This window comes from Lissotriton helveticus, chromosome 8 (assembly GCF_964261635.1).
Source record: "Lissotriton helveticus chromosome 8, aLisHel1.1, whole genome shotgun sequence".
Lineage (NCBI taxonomy): Eukaryota > Metazoa > Chordata > Amphibia > Caudata > Salamandridae > Lissotriton > Lissotriton helveticus.
In genome coordinates this window covers 1,204,982,409-1,204,998,208 of record NC_136069.1, presented here as the reverse complement: position 1 = coordinate 1,204,998,208, position 15,800 = coordinate 1,204,982,409, and positions in this window count along the sequence as shown.

Sequence of the window (15,800 nt, the reverse complement as noted above, 5' to 3'; positions counted from 1 at the left end):
ATTTGCAGTTAAAATTGTCAGCAGCGCTGGAACACGCCCGTGGTCTGACCGCCACGCCACTCCCTAGTCTCCTTCTGTTTGTCTCTTTCACTTCCTCCCTCTCTCTTCATGTTTTTCCTTTTCTTTTCTTTCTTTACATAAATACTTGTCTTTCACTTATTTTTTTTTGTTTCTCCTAAAATGTTTCTTTTTCAATCTCTCACCTCACCTCACACTCATATCCCTTCTCACTGTCACTGCTCTTCACTCAATCTGAGTTGTGTTCTCCCATTCCCTTTCTCCTGCTCCCTCCCATTTCCTAGCTTTCCCTCATTTTCTTTCGCTCATTCCATCTGTCAATCCCCTTACCTTATTCCCCTTTCCTCAACCTCTTTTGTTAATTTTTATTGTTTTAGTCTCTCACTTCTTTCAGTTCATTTCTCTCTCCGTCTCTCCCCTTGTCTCACTCAGTCTAATCAATTCATTTCCTGTAAGTCACTTGCTCTCTCTCCCTCTCTTTCTCTCTCACTCTCTCTCTCTCTTTCTCACTCCCTCATCCTTCCTCTCTTTTTCTTTCTGTTTCCTTCACTCCTATTTTCTTTTGTATTATGAAATATATATTATAACTACATTTTTTCTTTTCTTCCACAGATAGTATATTTTTTGAAAAAAATATACTATAAAGTTGTCATTATTTATAAGGTAAGTTGACAAACAAAAAAATCAGTTTTCATCACTCTCTTACTTTTCTTTCTCGATTTCACATTCTTTAATCTGGTGAGTAAGATGAGTAAAGGAAGGTTAGTAAGAGAGAGCTCTTACTAACCTTCCTTTACTCATCTTACTCACCTTTTCTCGTTGTGATTACTGCCCTTCATTCTTCTCTACACTCCTTTTCTCACCATAAGTACTCTTCCCTCACCATAACTGACCTTGTATAACTCTCTCTTTCTACCGTCTGTCTCTCACTTCTCTTTCCTATCTTCCTCAATCACTACCTTGTGTTGCTTTATCGCTCAATCTGTTGTCACTCCCCCTTAATCTCTTTCTATTACATTATCCGTCACTGACCTTCACTCACTCAACTTCTCTCACTCTTTCACTCCCTTTTGCTCACTCCCCTTCCTTTATTCTCTCCCTCATTCTCCTTTCCTTCATCCGTCTCTAAGTCTCTTCCTCTGTCTATGTCAGTATAACTGATTTACTCCTTCACACTTCTTCACTCTTCCTCTGTTTGTCTCTCTCACTGTCTCCCTATCTCTTCACCACTCTTTCTTTTCTTTCCTCTCTCTTTCCATAAATCCTTCTCTCTGACTCACTACTGTTTCCTCTCTCTTAATATGCTTCCTTTTCCCTCCCTATCACTGCCCTTCACTAACTCTCACTCATCAACTCCGTCTTCATATTCTCATCTCTGTGCATCACTCCTATTCTCTTTCACCTGCTTCTATTCTCTTACTCCCCCTTACTCTCTTTCCCTCACTCCATCCGTCAATCCTCTTCCCTTACTTCACTTTCCTCATTCACTTTTGCTAACTCCCATTCGTTTAGTTCCCCTCCCCTTCACTCCATTTTTCTCTCCCTCTCTTCTTCTGTGTCACTCAGTCTAACCGCCTCACTCCTTCTCACTCACTTGCTCTCCTTATCTTTCTCCCTCATTCTCCTTCCCTCACACTTTTACCCTTTCTCTAACTGTCATTGCCGTTTACTCACCGTCACTCCCCTTCCCCCACTACATTTCCTCCTGTCTCTATCTCACCCCTCTTGTCTTTTTTACTCTCTTTCCCTCATTCTCCCTCACTCTTCTTCACTCATTTAAATCCTCAGTCCCCTTCCCTCACTACGCTTTCCTAAGTCCCTCCATTCCCTCATTCAATTTCTCTCTCCTTCACTCCCCACTTCTCACTTTCACTTACCTCCCTTTTATCATCCTCATACCCCTTCACTTACCATCACTCCACTTCTCTTACCTTCACTCACCTTACCCTACTCTATTTCCCCCTCTGCATTCTTTACTTCCCTTCCTGTCTCCGCCCCCGCTCCACTTCTCTCACTCTGCCTCCCTCACTCTCCTTTCCTTACTGCCCTTCCCTTACATTTTCACTCCCCTTAACTCACTCCCTTACCCTTACTCCCCTTCACTTATAACGTCCGTCATGTTTTTTTCCATCAATTTTTCTTTCCCTGTTTCTCTCTGTGTCACTCATTATCACTGGCTCACTCCTTCTCAGTTCTTTGCTCTCCCTCTCCCTGTCTCTCACTCTGTCCTTCTCTCTCCTTTACCCTTAAAGTCCTATCCTCTCTCTTTCTATCACTCCTGTTCTATTCCTCACTCACTTTCCCTGTCTCTTAATTTTGTTCCTTCTCCCTCACTCATCTTTCCACTTACTACTTCTCTAACTATCACTGTTGTTTACTCACCATCATTCACTTTCTCTCTCTGTGCTTCATCCTATCTGTGTTTTTCACCACTTTACTTTCCCACTCCTTTTTCCTTACTCCCCTCACTCTGCTTCTGTCACTCCCGTTCTCTCACTCTTTTACTCCTCTTTCATCACACCATCTTTCCATATTACTTACTCCCCTTTGTTAACTCCTTCACTCACTTTTTTTTCATTCATTTTCTCTCCCTATCTCCCTCTGTCTCACTCACTCTTGGTCTACTTACTACGTAGCTGCTCTTCAATAAACTGCACATCTGAGTCAGTTGATTAAGTTTCTTTACTCTTCCACTCTTTTTCACTCTATTTGTCTCTCCCTCTCTCCCTCTATCTTACTCAGTCTAACCGCCTTACTCCCTCTCAGTCACTCGCTTTCCCTCTTTTTTTCTCACTATCTCTCTCTCTTTCTCTCCTTCACTCTTCCTGTCTCTCTGTTTCTTTTTCCTTCACTCCTACTTTATCCCTCAGTCCCCTTTTCTCTCTCTTAATCTCCTTCCGTCTCTCTTTTTCCCCTTTCCTCACCCTCATACACCTTCCCTAAGTGTCACTGTCCTTCACTCACCGTCACTACCCTTCTCCACTCCCCTTCCTCCTGTCTGTATTTTTCACCCATTCACTTTCCCGTTCCCTTTTCCTCACACCCCCTCGCTCTCCTTCTGTCACTCCAATATTTACTCCCCTTCTCTCAGTCCCCTTTTATAAGTTCCTCCACTTCTCTCTCCCTCACTCCTCATCTCTCACTTTCCATTACCCCCTTCCCTCACTCTAATACCCCTTTTCTCTCCGTCACTCTACTTCTCTTACTTTTACTCCCTTCACTCTGCTCTACTTCTCCCTTTCCATCCCTTACTTACCTTCTCTGTCTCTATTCCATGCTCCCCTTTTCTCACACCTCATCCTTCACTTGTGTTTTTCTTACTGCCCTTCCCTTAGTCTTTCTTTCCACTTATCTCACCCCCTACCCTTAGTCTCCTTGTTTTAGTCACTCTTTCACTCCCCTTTTCTCACTCACCATACTACCCTTCCCTCACTCATTCCAATAGTCCTTTCCTCCTTTTCACCCCAGTCATTTCAGTCATTCATTTATACTCTACACTTTCATTCAAAAAAGGTGTGACACAGTATATAAAAGATACAGCTCTTCTTTGAGAAGTGAGGTTAGTTCTGAAAAGAACAGTTTTTTTGTCTTTTTTGTTTTGTATTTTGTTTTAGTTTTTAAACAATTTTATTTTTGGGGGGATTTTTTTTAAACAAATACAGTAAACAGGTAACAAAAAATGGTATAACTGCAACAAAAATGAAAATAAAAAAGTTTAGCTGCATTTATGTTCTGCAATCCTAATGTCAATTAGGTTGACACTTTGTTCTCCATAACAAATGATCTCATTGCACTCATTGCACGAAATGTGCACTTTTTTAAAATTGGGATGTATGTCCAGTTGTCTAGAAGTAGGATATTGAACTCCCGAAGATGTGCTCGGCAGAGCAGGTGGAAGCTCCATAGCTTTAGCTCTGGTAGCAGCACGAGCATAGTTGATGGGATGCACGTTCTTGATATGCCTAATCAATGTGTAGATGCTGAAGCTGTATTTTTTTTCGGGTCTCCTCTCAACAAAACAGTCCCACAGAGCACACAGGTGACTTTGGGGGCATTCACCTTTTTTTGCCCCTCTGGAATTGTGAAGAATTGCCAAATAAAAGCATTTTTTTTTTGTCTTTTGGTGGCTCCACAACTAAGGTTTGCACATCACTGTCCGATGAAGAGTCTTCTGCCATGTTAAGAGTTGACATCAACAGGATATCTGAAGAGGTCCTTCTCCTAACAAAGTGAAAGAGATAGTGAGGGAAGTGGGTGGGGTCTTTGAAGATTCTAGTACAGTAAGTGCTATGAACCAATCAAAATCACATGACTTTACGTGCGTGCAACGTTCGCGCACGCATGCGTGCATGGTGCATGCATGCTGCTTCAAAATGGCGTTTTGCCCGATTTCCCAAAAAGTTTCAAAACACAAAAAATAGGCAGGGCAGAGACTCCCTGACCCCCCAGGATTTCTCAGGGGGTCCCTGAAAGACTCCAATGGGCAAAAACCCCCAATTTTTTTAAATTAAAAAATCGTGAGGTGCGCGCACGGTGCACGCACCCCAAAGGAAAAGTGTGTTAAAAACAATAGTGGAGAATGTGGTAAAGGAGGCAGTGAGGAGACTCCCTGACCCCCTAGGCCTTCTCAGAGGGTCCCTGAAGGAGCCCTAAAGGCCCCCCAATTTTTTTTTTTTTTTAAATGCGAGGTGCAAGCACCCCAAGGAAAAAGTGAGGCAAAAACAATAGTTGAGAACATAGTAAAAGAGGCAGTGAAGACACTCCCTGACCCCCTAGGCCTTCTCAGGGAGTCCCTGAAGTACTCCTGAAAGCCCAAACATTTTTTTGTTTTAAAACAAGATATTGCGGGTGCGCGCACGGTGCGGGCACGCTGAAAAAAAAAGTAAATAACAACTATTGTCTACCTTTATCTTCAAAGCAAACACTTTGCATTCAGAGTTGTGAGGAAGAGAAATTCCTTCGCCTCTGTGATTAATGCGATCATGTCCATGAATTGTATAGCCAGGTGGAGTGGCTATGGCTAAGTCAGGTCCTGCTGAAGCATTTGACCATGTTTATGTTACAATCGCTAGGTCAATATTGTATCTGTCAATGAGGTCTTTAAATTCGTCACAGTTTTTTATTAATGACCTTGTGTTAACGAATTAGCATTTAAAAAACCTTGCAAATTCACTGAAAAAAGTAGGTTTCAGGCCTTATATAGTTAGGATTTCGCATTTAAAAATCTTTGAAATTCACTGAAAAAACCATAGGTTTCAGGCCTGATATAGTTAGGAATTAGCATTTAAAAACCTTAGAAATTCTCACTTTCACTTACCTCCCTTTTATCATCCTCACATCCCTTCACTCACCATCACTCCACTTCTCTTACCTTCACTCACCTTACCCTACTCTATTTCCCTCTCTCCGTCCCTTACTCCCCTTCCCTGTCTCCACCCCTGCTCCCATTTTCTCACGCCCCCCCTCACTCTTTTTTTCCTAGTGACCTTCCCTTACTTTTTTATTCCCCTTAACTCACTACCCTTAGTCTCCTTCTCAGTACCTTGGTCTCGCTCTCTGTTACTCTTTCCCGCTCTCTTATTTACTCTTAATGTCCTTTCTTCTGTTTTATACCATTCTCTTACTCTCTCTCACTCACTTTCCTTCTCTTAATTTTATTTTTTCTCCCTCATTCTCCTTCCCTCACCCTCATACCCTTTCTCTAACTGTCATTGCCCTCTACTCACTGTCACTCCCCTTCCCCACTACATTTTCTCCTGTCTCTATCTCACCCCTCTTGTCTTTTCCACTCTCTTTCCCTCACTCTCCCTCATTCTCCTTCACTCATTTAAATCCTCAGTCCCCTTCTCTTACTACGCTTTCCTAAGTCCCTCCATTCCCTCATTCAATTTCTCTCTCCCTTACTCCCCACTTCTCACTTTCACTTACCTCCCTTTTATCATCCTCATACCCCTTCCCTCACCATCAGTCCACTTCTCTTACCTTTACTACCTTACCCTACTCTATTTTCCCCTCTCCGTCACTTACTCCCCTTCCCTGTCTCCTCCCCTGCTCCACTTCTCCCACTCCGCCTCCCTCACTCTCTTTTCCTTACTGGCCTTCCCTTACTTTTTCACTCCCATTAACTCACTCCCCTACCTTTAGGCTCCTTCTTTCAGTCATTCTTTGACTCCCCTTTCCTCACTCACCATACTCCCCTTTCCTCACTTATTCCCTCAGTCCCTTCCTCCCCTTCACTCAGTCATTTCAGTCATTTATTTATACACTACATATTCATTCAAAAAATGAATGACATAGTGTGTAAGAAATACAGCTCTTTTTGGAAAAGTGAGTAAGTTCTGAAAATAACTTTATTTTTTGGGATGTTTTATATATTTTTTTGTTTTTTTAAAGTTTTATATATATATATTTTTTTTCAAACAGGAACAGGAAACTGGATTGGCAAAACTATTCAACAGGAACAAAGTAAATAAAAAAATTTAAAAAATCAACTCCTCTGGGAGCATTGGTGGTCTCGAATTCTACGTTCAACCAGATTGAGGCTCTGCTCCCCGCAGACGATTATTTTATTACACATGTTGCATCTCATGTACACAGAACTCAGGAATGGTCTCATATCCAATTGTGAGGTGGATGGTGAGGCATATGGTGGTGCTGTTGATGTGCTAGCCACAGCAGGTGGCATCTGATGTTCAAGGTCATCTGATTCTGAAGAGGAATCTTGTCTTTGTGCCATTATTAAGAAATTTCTCTGGAAAGCTGGAAAGGCTCCTTCTCCCAAGAGAGTGAAACAGATAGTGAGGGAAATGGGTGGGGTTTTTGAAGATTCTAGAACAGAAACTACTATTAACCAATGAAAAGTGTTGTTTTCGAGTCACATGACTTGACGTGCGCGCACGGTGCGTGCACGTCGCATCAAAATGGCGTTTTACCCGAATTTTATAAAAGTTTCTAAACGTGAAAAGGAGGCAAGGAAGAGACTCCCTGACCCCCTAGGCCTTCTCAGGGGGTCCCTGAAGAACCCCGACAGGCAAAATAAAAAGTTTTTTTTTTTTAAATCGCGCATTGCGCGCACGGTGCGCGCAAGTTTGAGAAACACAAAAAAAAATTGACTGTTTACATGTGGATTGAAGATGTTGAGTGAACTGATAAACTTTATGCAAATCATAAAAAATATAAGTGCTGTTGCATATTACATAATACAGTCAATGTATTACAATATACAAAGGCAGTTTGTTGAAAAATAAATTTAAAAGTAAATAATGATTTACAGGGGGGCATGGCTAGCAGCCATGTGTGATGGCTGCTGCCTAGAGGAGCTCTCGCCTGACCACGGGATAATTGCTGCTTTCCCACCGTCCTGAGCCACTTCCCAGAAGCAGAAGTTGGGGTCGGAGTCCCGTTGACCCCCCTCCCCCGAAATTACGAACCGACAGCCTGGAAGCGCTTGTGGGGGTCGAGGACGGAGCACGGGCCTGGAGAGCTGGAGTGAAGACGGTAATATGGCGGCGCTGCCCGGAGGACGTAGCCTGCTGTACATGGGCTAACCCTCTGGTAGATCTCGGACCACAGTGGCGAACATCTGCGGTGAGGCACGATTGCGGTGGTGGGGCCCGGCAGGGGAAGCAGTGAGTGCCGTGTAACCCTGACGGCCTGTGAAGTGACTCTCTACTGGGGGCGGAGCCGGGGACGTAACCACTCGAGTCCCCAGCTTTGCGGCCTGCTTACGGTGGTGAAAGTGGGCCGAGGACGAGACTCAGGTTCCCCCCCCCCCACCCGCCTTGACAAAAGACCCGGAAACAACGTGGCTGCTCTCCTGGTGGTGGGACAGAGGAGAGCGGGGATTGCAGTGTCCGGACGGCCCGGAGTGTGAAGGGGGCTGCCACCATGGGAGCACCTTGGCAAACTTCCATGCACGCAGGCCCTTGAGAGGCCTACGAGAGACAGGGGCACAATTGACGTCTGGACGGTGTCCCCCCCCCCCTCGCTCGAGCAGAGGCGGAAAGGGCACCTCAAGAGGAGTCATTGAAGTTTTGCCATTTAGGCCTGGGGGTGAAGAGCTGTGAGGCCTGAGGACTGAGAAATGCCTGATCACACGACCTGTGACTGACTTGCCCCACCCCTACGCCTACCCATTGACTGTGACCGGAATTGCGCTGAACCACTTGTGAGGGAACAGATAAGTGGTGACTGCTCCGCCTGGCATAGGGGCCCCTGCTTGTGGTCGTGCCCACCACTCTGGCCCGAGAGTGAAACAAACAACGTCCAGGACTCAGAGAGGCCATATTGGACAGTCGAGGGGGCGAAAGTTGGTGGCCGAGAGTTCCTGAGCTGCACAGTCACATACCACCAACCTGCCGGCAATCCCGCAGCCTCAGCGGCCCGGGCCGTCTGACTCATGATACCAGTCCTAGGGATTGTCGGAGATGGCGGCGGGAGGTAAGGGATCGAGGGCCAATGCCCAGAAACAGCTTGCAAAATAAGCCTGGGCCAAGAGTGGAGAAAAAAGTGACTCACCGAGCAAGGAGAAGGAGGGCCTCGGTACGGGACAGCCGCACTCTAAGGAGCCGACTTTATCTGATATTATGGAGGCTATAGGAGGAATGCGCGCCTCGGTGGACTCCGCTACAGTAGAAGTATCACTACTTTGGGCGGACTTCAAGAAAATGGATGAGAAGGTCCAGGAGCTGAAAATTGTGACAAAGGCTCTACAAACAGACACCTCAGAACTACAGGGTCAGATGCTCGAGATGCAAAAAAACCAGGACAGGATGGAACAGCAGCTGGATGATTATGAAGGACGGGCCAGGCGCAACAACATTCGGATACTAGGGGTTCCGGAAAAAACAGAGGGGAGCCGAAATCGCTATCTAACTACTTTTCCATTGAACGTGCCCATAGAGTGCCAGGAGGCAGGCCAAAGGTGGGTGCGCCTCCGAGGCCGCTAATTGCAAGGGTGTTTAACTATTGTGATAGAGACTTAATACTGCAGGCATCCAGGGCTGTTCCCCCATTGAAAATTGATAATTACGAGGTGCAGTTTTTTCCTGATTTTACGGCCAAGGTCCAGGCCCAAAGGCGAAGTTTCCAAGCAGTGAAGCGGGAATTAAGAGACCGTGAAGTGAAATACTCCTTGTTTTTCGCGGCGCGGCTCCGGGTGGAATCGGATGGCAAGTTATGGTTCTTCAACTCACTTGAGGCAGTCTGGGACTGGATAGAAGGATGGACGACGGTGGAACGCTGGAGAAGAAATCGCCCCGGCAAGCAGGAGACGCTGGCGGACACTCGACTGGGCAAGCCGACTACAGAAGAGGCCTCGGAGCCTGGCGGGCTGGAGGAACAAGACTGATTTCTCCAAAAGACTGGATAGCGAAGTCTCACTCCGCATAAGATGCGCAAGTAGAGGGTCGAGGGGGAGAGGGTGTTGTATTTGGCTGGTGTTATTGTGGCAACTAGGTATGGGGATTTTGGGGTGAATGATGAGAATTCTGTGCTGAATATACTGATGTGATGTGATATTAGTTGACCTTCGTTTTTAAGGGCGGTGGTATAATTATATTTAGCTGACCTGTAGTTACCGTGGTTGGGAGAGGGTGAAATCCCCCTGCATTTTTAGCATGTTTAATGGGGCGAGAAGCACTCTGCTGAGTTTGGGGGTGGGTAGTTTTGAATCCACGGGCAAGGTAGCAGGGTGGGGGGGAGTTAGTGGGGTGGGGCGGATGGGGAGGACTTGGGACAGAAATCAGTGTTCTTACCCTGAAATTGCCTTACTGAAAACGCTTGTTCTAATCACATTGACAGCCAGGCGCTGTGGCACGGATTGTTTGTCGCAGGTTTTTTTTTGCTATTGTTCATGTTTTAGTGACGGACTTGTAGCTAATATTGATTTTGTTCTCTATAAGATGCTCATAGTAATATGGACCTTCCACAAAAATCGGTGGAAGAATTGGCGCATGTTCTACAAGAAATAAGGGACTCCAGGGTGTCGGATTCTTTTATCCTGGCTGGTGATTTTAACATGCTTCTCATCAGCAACGAGCAAGGCACTGACCTCACCCTCGAATTAGACCTAGCATGGGGCGTGCCGCCACAAGGTCGAATAAAAAACAACAACTTAATGAAATATTCAAAAAACCTTCTTTGGCAACTGAACACCCATAACTTAACCACTTGGCTGCTAAGGTACTCCCTCTTCTTCCCATTGACTTTCCATTGAAATCAATGGAAACTCCATGACGAGTTACCCTTGTCATTAGCACTGAAGGGGTTAAGGGCCCTAAACGGACGTTATGCTGAAGACGACCCACCTGCAGCCTCTTTCCACTCTAGTACACAATCCTCGCATTTGGATTATATGTTCATGTCCCTAGACATGTTCAGTTGGATAACTTCATTCAAAATAGATGTGAATGATTTCAGCGATCACCTGCCCTTGGTGGCTGAGATAAGATCCAACTTGGCAGAGGAAAAAGAACGCTACACTGGCCCAGAAACAGAAGTCAGTGCAAACTTAAAACGGATATGGTGCAATCTTGACAACATCGACCTTATTGGCTCAACTGCGAAAACCCTCTTTCGCCAAGTTCATTGCTCATCTAAGTTGGCGAACATCTGGGATGACTTTATTATCACCATCAGGGAACAATTGAGTAGCACCAGGCCAACCAACTCTTGCCTTGTGAGGGGACCCTCAAGCACGAGACATATGCGGTTGGACATGAAAATACAAAAACGTTTGATTAACCAAACTCTGAGGTGGATACGAAAGGACCAGGGAAACCCTAGTTTGCAAGTAGTGCTGAGGGAAGCAAAAAAGCAACTCAAACAGTGGAAATGGGAAAGTCAAAAACAAAGTAACGAAGAACTTTGGGGGAAACTTGTCCACAAAGGAAAGCAGAAAAATAGTTCTAGGTTCTGGCAAATGGTGAAAAGGATCCAGAACCCTGACCATCTGGGGCAAAATTCGCACATAGCAGAGGAAGTATGGACCAAATACTTATTGTCACACTTCAATAATAACATCATAGGAGATACGACAACACAGCTTCCCTCTATGGAAATCACAAAGCAGGTTCTAAAGGGGGTATACAAGCATGGATCACGAGAGGTTAAGGATATGGCCTTACCGCATATTGAACATTTTGAATGAGAAGGAAGACCTATAAAGGTTACGGAGACAGGGCCCATGAGATACACCCCAGCAGACATCGGGTGGCGAATCATCAAGGGACGTCCGAATGGGGCCCCGGGACCGAATGGAATCCCCCTATGTTGTATAAATCTGACGTAGCCTTCTGGAGTGCATCCTTGGCTCTGATTTTTAACGAGGCCAGACTTACCTTATCCCTTCCGGACTCTTGGCATGGGTCCGTCATAAGTCCGATATATAAACATGGGAGTAAGAACAATCCAAACAGCTACCGCCTCATTGCTTTGCTTGATATAGAAGCAAAATATTTTAGCGGTCTCATTCTGGAAGAACTATCGACGTGGGCGTCCGAAAAAGCCATTATCCCTCCCAATCAAACAGGTTTCCGTAAAGGCCAAGGGACAACAACCAACATCATGACCCTGTCCCTATTGATGGGTGAAGCAAAAACCACCGAGCTACCGCTATTTCTCTCATTTATTGACTACACTGCGGCATTCGACCATGTGGACCGAAACAAACTTTGGGAAAAACTATTCAATTGGGGCATTCCGAAACATCTTCTGGATGTCCTAATACTGCTTCACTTTAACACCTGGGTTAAAATCAAACTTGGACCTGGCCAGCACCTCTCAAAGCAGATTAGGACAACTAAAGGACTAAAGCAGGGGTGCTTATTAGCGCCAATTCTATTCAATCTGTTTTTTTCGGACTTACCTGAAGAACTTGACAAATGCCGCAATCACGCGGCCAAGCTGGGTAAAGCCACACTCCCTAGCCTGTTATATGCGGACGACTTAGTGCTGATAAGCCGGTCGCCAATAGGCCTTCAGCATCTTTTGAATTGTACCCATGCCTTCTCGGTAAAGAATGCCCTAGAAATAAACCTTAACAAATCTAAGTTCATGACGGTGAACTACGGGAAGAAAAGGATCCCTTGTTGGTACCTGAACGGAGTAAAGCTCAAACGAGTAGCCACATACAAGTACCTTGGCGTCGTGTTGGATTCTAAGAACACGTCTAGGTCCCAGCTCCAGTCCATTCGAGGCAAAGCAACAATGACCCACCTCGCACTGAAATCACTAAAGACTAAACTCCCTGCCCTCACTCTTAAACCCTTCCTGGAAATCCTCCGAGCGAAACTTCAACCAATGCTCACCTATGGGAGTGAATCACTGCATGGGAAGGACGCTACACTGTTGGATATAGTCATATCCAATTGCTACAGGGCTATCTTCAATCTCCCCAAATATGCTTCTCTGGCCCAAATTCGTTTAGAATTTGGGGTGGTCAAACAAGCACTAGAAAGACGGAGTGCATATGTAACTAACTGGCGCAAGATCCGCGATGCAGACCCTGACTCCTTAAATGCTATCGTCTGGGAAGAGCTACTTAGATGTCGCACTTCACTGCCTAGGGACTACCTATTTGGATCTCTTGAAGTGCTAGGCTTATCTGATATTTGGGAAACAGCCATAGACCTCCAGTCCTTTAAAAAGGTGGCTAAAAAATCTGCTTGAATAATCTCAGCAATAGAAGATAAGAAAGACCTAGCCAACAGAGCGCATGGATGGATTACGGTGGGAGATTACGGAAAAATACGGCCACAAGCATATCTTAATATCGGGATGAAAATAAAAATTAAAGAAAAGTTCCTGTAACTGCGCCTTGGAGCTATCCGGATATTACAGCATTTGCCACCATGGGAGAGAACTCACACCTCGTCCTTATGTCGCCTGTGTAAATCTGGCAAGGAGGACATTATCCATGTGATATGCACTTGCCCGAGATTAATGGACCTGAGGCATAAGCTGTTGCTACCTTCTTTTAGATCACATGCCGTTCGGACCTGTAGGAAGGCAGTTAAACTGTGTTTCTCCTCCACCAACATTAAACTGAATTGCCAGGTTGTGAAGTTCTTTGACTTACTGAAGGAAAGACTCAAGCGTACTTGAAAGACTCATTGGGACTTAATAACAACCTTGAATTGACAAATAGCAATTGTTGTATTTTAAATCATTTGTACTGTCATATGGCGTTTTTATATTTTTTAAAGATTTTAATTAATCATATACAAATAAATATTACCTTACCTTACCTTAATATGGACCTTCTATTTGACCTGCACTGTGATGTCTGTACTCTTGACCAATGGTACGTGATCGCGAATCAGTGCTCTCTGTACTCACCTGGAATGTTAATGGTCTGGGGGATAGGATTAAGAGGGGAATAGTGCAACAATACCTGAAAAGGCAATCCCCGGATCTGGTCCTCCTGCAGGAAACTTATTTAGTTGGCCATAAAGGTAGAGCCCTCAACAGGTGGGGATATAGGCTTCTTGTGCATGCGGACTACACTACTGGCTCCAGGGGTACGTGCATCCTCGTTAAGAAAATAGTTCCATTGATAGTCCTTAAAACGTGGTCAGATGCCGCAGGAAGGTTTGCTGTGGTTGAGGCTCAGTGGGAGGAAAGGGCTTTGAATATCGTATCAGTCTATCTGCCGCCAGCACTAGGTAAAGATGCCCTTGCGGATCTGGGTCGAGTGCTCACGGATCTTAGGGATGGAGTCTTGATAATGGGGGGAGACTATAACATGACGATGAATGATTTAACGGACAGACGCCCAGCACGACAGACTATGCGACCAAACAAACTAATGGCTGACTTCACCACGGCGCTGGGGCCCACGGACGTGGGGCGGGAGCTACAGGGAGACCCGATAGATTTCCCGTACTTCTCCAATTTGCATGGCAGCCTCTCCCGGATCGATTATTTCCTAACGTATGCAGCCTTGGTGGGTAACTTCAGGAGGCCCAGGACGTTCCCTAGAGGCCTATCAGATCACTCCCCTGTGGGTATAGACTTCACACAAGGGGCCAGGCAGCAGAACCAGCAGCCAAGCAGCCAAGCAGCCCTGTGGCAGAGGGCTTGCGCGCTGGGTGCTGGAAACATTTTTTAATACCTTTTCTCTTCTTTGCTGATTACAAGCAGCCCCACTGCTTCCTCGTCGCGCTGAATACGAGCGCTGGACGGCAACCTTTTTTTAAAAACACACCCCTCCCATCCCGCCCTGCTGACTCCTCCCACCTCCCTCGTCACAAGCCTATTTAGGCTCCACCCACTCTTTTCCCAGCGCAGACAAGCAGCCCTGTGGCAGAGGGCTTGCGCGCTGGGCGCTGGAAACATTTTTTAATACCTTTCTCTTCTTTGCTGATTACAAGCAGCCCCACTGCTTCCTCGTCGTGCTGAATACGAGCGCTGGACGGCAACCTTTTTTTAAAAACACACCCCTCCCATCCCGCCCTGCTGACTCCTCCCACCTCCCTCGTCACAAGCCTATTTAGGCTCCGCCCACTCTTTTCCCAGCGCAGACAAGCAGCCCTGTGGCAGAGGGCTTGCGCGCTGGGCGCTGGAAACATTTTTTAATACCTTTCTCTTCTTTGCTGATTACAAGCAGCCCCACTGCTTCCTCGTCGCGCTGAATACGAGCGCTGGACGGCAACCTTTTTTTAAAAACACACCCCTCCCATCCCGCCCTGCTGACTCCTCCCACCTCCCTCGTCACAAGCCTATTTATATGTCCTCCATGCGTCAGCGCAGCGGACGAGCGCAGCGGGCGCGCCGGAGTTGCGCCAGAGTTAAGCCCGTCTGCGCCCGTCCGCGGCCGGACGGGCCCAGGGGCCATATCCCCTGCCTCTTCCTTGGCATATACATCTGGACAACTCCTTTCCTGCACTGCTGTTGTACCCCTCCCCCCTTCTCTCATGCAGCACCTTGTTACACTAGGTATCTATGTCCCTCACGTAGACCGTGTCACTCCTCCGCGCTCTACGCCTCCCTTGCCTATTCTGGACACCAGACTTCTCTCCACGACAACCTCATTACCTTCTCACTCTGCCTCTGCTTGCCTCCTTAACACTCGCTCGGCAGGCAAGCATCATCTGGAATTGTTCAACCTTCTTACCACTGACTCCCCTGACTTTCTGTTCTTAACGGAAACATGGTTCACTGAGGCCTCTCTCCCTGACATTCTAGCCATCCTCCCCGACTCTTACTATGCCCTCCGGGCTGACCGCCCCGACGGCAAGACCGGGGGGGGTGTTGCTATGATTGCCCGATCCACCCTCCAATTCCAGCTCCTCTCTCAACCTTCTATAGCTGGGGTGGACTTTCTGGTCGCCCGCTCCACCAATCTTTCCGTGCCTCTCACTGTCGTCCTTGTCTATCGCCCCCCCCTGAGTATGCCTCTGTTTGTGGCCTCCCTGCAGGAACTTCTCGCTACACTTGTAGTTAACAACTCTTCTGTGCTCCTGCTAGGTGATTTTAATTACTGGCCAGGTGACCCCAGGGAGGACCTAGCGTCCAAGGACTTCACGGCCACTCTTTTATGTCTCAATTTCAAGTCCCATGTACTGACCCCTACACACAATCTTGGACACACTCTGGACCAAGTTTGGTCATCCCCGGACATAGTTTCTCCCCCCAGCATCCTCCCTTGTACCTGGTCCGATCACTCTCTCATTTCCTTCACTATTAACATCGGTTCCCCTCACAAACACCCCCGCCCCAAGAACGTTTTTGCGCGTAGCTGGAATCGTGCTGACCTGTCTTCCCTCTCTCATTCCCTTGCT